Genomic DNA, 7,594 nt, shown 5'->3' on the forward strand with positions numbered 1-7,594 from the left:
AACAGATATAAAGGAGGGAAGAAAAAGATACTGGGGCAGGGGTTGCCCTAACATAGTATTAACAGATATAAAGGAGGGAAGAAAAAAATACTGGGGCAGGGGTTGCCCTAACATAGTATTAACAGATAAAAACAAGGGAAGAAAACGATACTGGGTCAGGGGGTTGCCCTAATGTAGTATTAACAGATATAAAGGAGGGGAAAATTATACTGGGCCAGGGGTTGCCCTAACATAGTATTAACAGATATAAAGGTGGGAAGAAAAAGATACCGGGGCAGGGGGTTGCCCTAACATAGAATTACCAGATATAAAGGTGGGAAGAAAAAGATACCGGGGCAGGGGTTGCCCTAAAAAATACTGGTGTAAGGGTTGCCCTAACATAGTACTAACAGATATAAAGGAAAGAAGGAACATATACTGGGGCAGGGGTTGTCTTAACATAGTATTAACAAATATAAAGGAATGAAAAAAAAGATATTGGGGCAGGGGTTGCCGTAATATAGTATTAAGAGATATAAAGGAGGGAAGAAAAAGATACTGGGGCAGGGTTACCCCTAAGATAGTACTAACACATATAAAAAAGGGAAGAAAAAGATACTGAGGCAGGGGTTGCCCTAACATCGTATTAACAGATATAAAGTTAGTACTAATTTATCTGGTTGGGATGGTGGCCTAATGGTTAAAGTGTTTGCCTTACAAACAGAAGGTACAAGGTTTGAGTCTTACAATGGATAGTTGGCTAAGGTTAAAATGGCCCAAAAAGGCAGTTAGCCTATTACTAATCTATGAACTTATGAACCTATAAAAAAGGGAACATAAAGATACTGAGGCAGGGGTTGCCCTAACATAGTATTAACACATTAAAAGGAAGGAAGAAAACAATACTGGGGCAGAGTTTGCTCTAAGATAGTATTAACATATATAAAGAAGGGAGGAAAAAGATACTACTGGGGCAGGGATTGTCCTAACATTGTATTAGAAGATATAAAAGTGGGAAGAAAAAGATACTGGGACAGGGGTTGCCCTAACATAGTATTAACAGATATAACAGAGGGAAGAAAAAGATACTTGGGCAAGAGTTGCCCTAAGATAGTATTAACAGATATAAAGGAAGGAAGAATAAGATACTGAGGAAGGAGTTGTGCCTACATAGTATTAACAGATATAAAAGAGGGAAGAAAAAGATACTGTGGCAGGGGTTACCCAAACATAGTATTAACAGATATAAATGAGGGAAGAAAAAATATTAGAGCAGGGGTTTCCCTAACATAGTATTAACAGATATAAATGATGGAAGAAAAAGATACTGGGGCAGGGGTTGCCTTAACATAGTATTAACAGATATAAGGAAGGGGAGAAAAAGATACTGGGCAGGAGATGCCCTAACATAGTATTTACAGATAAAAAGGAGGGAAGAAAAAATACTGGGACAGAGGTTGCCCTAACATAGTATTAACCGATATAAATGAGGGAAGAAAAAATATACTGGGGCAGGGGTTGCCTTAACATAGTATTAACAGATATAAAGAAGGGGAGAAAAGATACTGGGCAGGAGTTGCCCTAACATAGTATTTACAGATAAAAAGGAGGGAATAAAAAATACTGGGGCAGGGGTTGCCCTAACATAATATTATCAGATATAAAGGAGGGAAGAAAAACATACTGGGGCAGGGGTTGCCATAACATAGTATTAACAGAGATAAAGGAGGGGAGAAAAAGATACTAGGGCAGGGGTTGCCTTAACATAGTATTAACAGATATAAAGGAGGGAAGAAAAAGATACTGGGGCATTGGTTGCCATAACATAGCATTAACAGATATAACGGAGGGGAGAAAAAAATGTTGGGGCAGGAGTTGCCCTAACATTGTATTAACAGATATAATGAGGGAAGAAAAAGATACTGGGGCAGGGTTATCCTAGGATAGTTTTAACAGATATAAAGGAGGGAAGAAAAAGATACTGTGGTGGGGGTTGCCCTATGATAGTATTAACAGATATAAAGGAGTGAAAAAAAATATGCTGGGGCAGGGGTTGCCCTAACATAGTATTAACAGATATAAAGGATGGAAGAAAAAGATACTGGGCCATGGGGTTTTCCTAACCTAGTATTAACAGATATAAAGGAGGGAAGAAAAGGATACTGGGGCAGGGGTTGTCCTAACATAGTATTAACAGATGTAAAGGGGGGAAGAAAAAGATTCTGGGACAGGGGTTGCCCTAACATAGTATTATCAGATTAAAAGGAGGGACGAAAATCATACTGGGTCAGGGTTTGCCCAAACATAGTATTAACAGATATAAAGGAGGGAAGAAAAACATACTGGGGCAGGGGTTTTCCTAACCTAGTATTAACAAATATAAATGAGGGAAGAAAAAGATACTGGGGCAGGGGTTGCCCTAACATAGTATTAACAGATATAATGGAGGGAAGAGAAAGATACTAAGGCAGGGGTTGCCCTAACATAGTATTAACAGATCCAAAAGAGGGCAGAAAGAGATACTGGGAAAGGGGTTGCACTAACATAGAATAAACAGATATAATGGAGGGGAGGAAAAGATACCGGGGCAGGGATTGCACTTACAAAGTATTAACAGATATAAAGGAGGGAAGAAAAACATACTGTGGCAGGGGTTTTCCTAACCTAGTATTAACAGATATAAAGGAGAGAAGAAAAAGATACTGGGGCAGGGGTTGCCCTAACATAGTATTAACAGATATAAAGGAGTGAAGAGAAAGATACTAAGGCAGGGTTGCCCTAACATAGTATTAACATATCCAAAAGAGGGCAGAAAAAGATAGCAGAGAAGGGGTTGCACTAACATAGAACACACATATATAATGGAGGGGAGAAAAATATACTGGGGCAGGGATTGCACTTAGAAAGTATTAACAGATAAAAAGGAGGGAAGAAAAAAATACTGGGGCAGGGATTGCTCTAACACAGTATGAACAGATATAACGGAGGGAAAAAAATCTGTGGCATGGATTGCCATAACATAGTATTAACAGATATAAAAAAGGGAAGAAAAAGATATTGAGGCAGGGGTTGCCCTAATATAGTATTACCATATATAAAAGATGGAAGAAATAGATACTGGGGCAGGGTTACCCTAACATAGTATTAACAGATATAAAGCTAGTACAAATTTATTGGGTTGGGATGGTAGCCTAATGGTTAAAGTGTTTGCCTAACAAACAGATGTGCAGGGTTTGAGTCTCACAAGGGATAATTGGCTATGGTTAAAATGGCCCAAAAGGGCAGTTAGCCTAGTACTAATCTACAAACCTATGAACCTATAAAAGAGTAAAGAATAAGATACTGGGGCAGGGTTTGCCCTAACATAGTATTAACAGATATAAAGGAGGGAAGAAAAAGATACTGTGTCAGGGGTTGCCCTAACATAGTATTAACAGATATAAAGGAGGAAAGAAAAAGTTACTGGGGCAGGGTTACCCTAAGATTTTATTAACAGATATACAGGAGGGAAGAAAAAGATGCTGGGGCAGGGGTTGCCCTAACAGAGTATTAGCAGATGTAAAAGAGGGAAGAAAAAGATGCTGGGGCAGGGGTTGCCCTAAAATAGTATTAACAGACATAAAGGAGGTAAGAAAATATACTGGGGCAGGGGTTGCCCTAAAATAGTATTAACATATATAAAGGAGGCAATAAAAAGATACTGTGTCTGGGGTTGTCCTAACATAGTATTAACAGATATAAAGGAGGGGAGAAAAAGATACTGGCGCATAGTTTGCCCTAACATAGTATTTACAGATATAATAAGGGAAGAAAAAAATACTGGGGCAGGGATTCCCTAACATAGTATTAACAGATATAAAGGAGGGAAGAAACAGATACTAAGGTAGGGGTTGCCCTAACATAGTATTAACAGATATAAAGGAGGGGAGAAAAGATACTGGAGCAGGGGTTGCCCTAACATAGAATTAAAAGATATAAAGGAGGGGAGAAAAAGATACTGGGGCAGGGATTGCCCTTACAAAGTATTAACAGATAAAATGGAAGGAAGTAAAAATACTGGGGCAGGGATTGCCCTAACATAGTATGAACAGATATAAAGTTGGGAAGAAAAAGATATTGGGGCAGGGGTTGCCCTAATATAGTACTAACAGATATAAAAGAGGAAAGAAATAGATACTGGGGCAGGTTTACCCTAAGATAGTATGAACACATATAAAAGGGAGAAGAAAAAGATACTGGGGCATGGGTTGCCCTAACATAGTATTAACAGATGTAAAGCTAGTACTAATTTATTGGGTTGGAGGGTAGCCTAATGGTTAAAGTGTTTGCTTAACAAACAGAAGTGCAGGGTTTGAGTCTCACAAGGGATAATTAGCTAGGGTTAAAATGGCCCAAAAGGGCAGTTTTGCCTAGTACTAATCTATGAACCTATGAACCTATAAAGGATGGAAGGATAAGATACTGGGGCAAGGGTTGCCCTAACATAGTATTAACACGTATAAAAGATGGAAGAAAAAGATACTGTGTCAGGGTTTGCCCTAAATGAGTATTAACAGATATAAAGGAGGGAAGAAAAAGATACTGGGGCAGGGTTTGCCCTACCATAGTATTAACAGATATAAAGGAGGGAAGAAAAAGATGCTGGTGCATGGGTTGCCCTAAAATAGTATTAACAGACATGAAGGAGGGAAGAAAATATACTGGAGCAGGGTTTCCCTAACATAGTATTAACAGATATAAAGGAGGCAAGAAAAATATACTGTGTCAGGGGTGCCCTAACATGTTTGGCTATCTGGGTCCTGGTTACTACCTTTGTGGTCTAGTAATCCAGTGTGAGCAGTGCCGCAGTTTAAGCAAACTAGTTAAGCATGCCCAACCCTGTTTGTGCTAAGCAATGCATCCTGCAAACACTGGCAAAAAATACAAATAAAAAAATAAATAAATAAAACAGAGAAATATTTGAAATGAGGTAAAGCAATCTATGACATGCACAGTACAAAATGTTAGTACAGATGAAATACATCTAAATAGCTCTGCATTTTAAGTCTCACTCAAATGCCCCTTTAGAAAACTGGATGAGTTACTTATCTCTCTTTGCAACATAGACAGATTTGCAGCAAGCAATTGAAGTCATCTTCACACAACCATCTGCAAAAGAAATGTATACTGATATCAAACAATAAGCTATTTGTACATTTATTAATTTATATTTAAACACACAAACACAGTTGAGTAAAAGCAAGTCACCTTTATCAAACACAGAGCTTTCGGGATAACTCCCTTTTTCAATGATTAACATAAGGTACAATTAAACTCAGCTTTAAATACACCCACAACTCATCACATGACCTGCAGCCAAAGTCATATGACTGATTACATCAACATTTAATACATTTTTACCATATAAAGTAATAATTAAATACTTCTATCATGCATACATCTATAATAATTTAAAATATGCATTACCTTAGCACTCTACATCCACTCACTCAACATCCAAAATTTTCCTTTTAACATCTAAAAATATGTGTACATATATATATATATATATATATATATATATATATATATATAAAACTTAAATATTGTATTTTTCCATTGAAAGCTTTCTCATAAAAATTCAAATTTAAAAACTTCATTTCAAAAACCACATTCTCAAGGGATGATCACTTCAAATTCTTATGCTGTAACCTTATCAATATTGGTTTTAGTGAAACAGCTGCATTTAGACCAGGTTCGGTGTCTGCTGACAGTCGTACTATCCATTCATATTCCCTCACTTCTAGTTGATTGCACATATCACCACCTCTTGATGTTTTAGTCAGCATGTCTATAACTCTAAACTTAAATATATGTGCATTACCATGTTCTTTTACATGCTTGTACAAAGCATTTGTTTCACATTGTCTTCTTATGCTGGACTTGTGTTCAACGATACGATCCCTCAGTCTTCTTGTGGTCATACCAACATAGAAAGACGAACATGCTACACAGGTTGCTATATAAACTACAAAGCTAGACGCACATGTAGCTACGCCATTAAAGTTATAACATTTGCCCGTGACTGGATGTTTAAAAATACTGTTATGCATTGAATTATCACTCTGAGCTGGTGCTATGTCAGTGCAACAGCTACAATTATAGCAACATATAGTGCCCCTAATCCTCCCATCAGGTTGATTAATGAGAGCACATGAGAAGTCCTTATAACATAATAGGGATTTCAATGATCTCTTATTCCTGTATGTAAATGAGGGTGTATCCCCCACCACTGCTTTGACATCATCTTGTGCTAATAATATTTTCCAATACTTGCTTATCACACGTCTGACTATGTGTGTCTTCGTGTTATAAGATGTAATGAATCTTAATTTAACGTCATTCTTCTTATCTTCTAATCCGTTAATAGTACTACTATTATCAGATGATAGTATAGGCTTATAGGTAGTCAACCTGTAAGCCTTAACCATTTCTCTTGTATTGTCTACTAACTTTTGTGAATATCCACTTGCTATGAATTCTCCACATGTTTCATCCATTTGTTTTAAGAAAGCCTCTTCCGTGTTGTTAAGTCTACTGACCCTTATAAGTTGGGCCTTCACTATACCCTTAAATACATGAGGAGCATGCATACTCGATGCTTCCAAATAACGTCCGGATGAAACTTCCTTTTTATATATAGTAGTAACAAATCTGTTGTCATTTACTTTCAAATTTAAATCCGAAAAATTAATGTTATTTTCTGAATATTCCATCTTAAATTTCAAGAAGGTAGTTGTGTTGTTTATATAACAATTAAAGTCTAATAAGTCGGCATGGGAGCCTTTCCATATAAGAAAGCAATCATCTACAAACCTTTGATAAAATTGGATACTGCTATTCATAAATCCACTATCATTATATAAATACGTCCTTTCCCATTGATATAAGACTATGTTGGCATATGTATTATTATAGATGTATGTATGATAGAAGTATTTAATTATTACTTTATATGGTAAAAATGTATTAAATGTTGATGTAATCAGTCATATGACTTTGGCTGCAGGTCATGTGATGAGTTGTGGGTGTATTTAAAGCTGAGTTTAATTGTACCTTATGTTAATCATTGAAAAAGGGAGTTATCCCGAAAGCTCTGTGTTTGATAAAGGTGACTTGCTTTTACTCAACTGTGTTCGTGGGTTTTGATCTACAGTAACTTGGTCAGCATTAATTTATATTTAGACATAATGCAGTTAGTAATCACACACCCTGTTAGGGTTATTGTTTGCAGATTTGCAGGTCTATCTTACCTATCTCATTTTTGTGGTCATTCATCAGTTATCGGACCAGTACTCTCAGACGTATAGTATGTAAGCTAGTCAATATAATTGCCTTTACACTGTGTGAGGATAGTAACTGGGAATAATATGGTATGCAGTTGGCAACAACTTAAGGGCAGGCTGATAGGCACACACAAGCATAGACTGCTCTTTTGGGGAGGATAAAGGTAAATTACTGTTATGTGACAAACAAGAATGGCCTGTTTTCATGGGAGTGGGCATAACAAAGGTGAGGTACTGCTATGGCACAAACAAGGATATGTTGGTCTTTTTACTGTCCTTGTTTTGGATCT

Source organism: Protopterus annectens, chromosome 6.part0 (assembly GCF_019279795.1).
Source record: "Protopterus annectens isolate FY-2018-M chromosome 6.part0, PAN1.0, whole genome shotgun sequence".
Taxonomy (NCBI): domain Eukaryota; kingdom Metazoa; phylum Chordata; order Ceratodontiformes; family Protopteridae; genus Protopterus; species Protopterus annectens.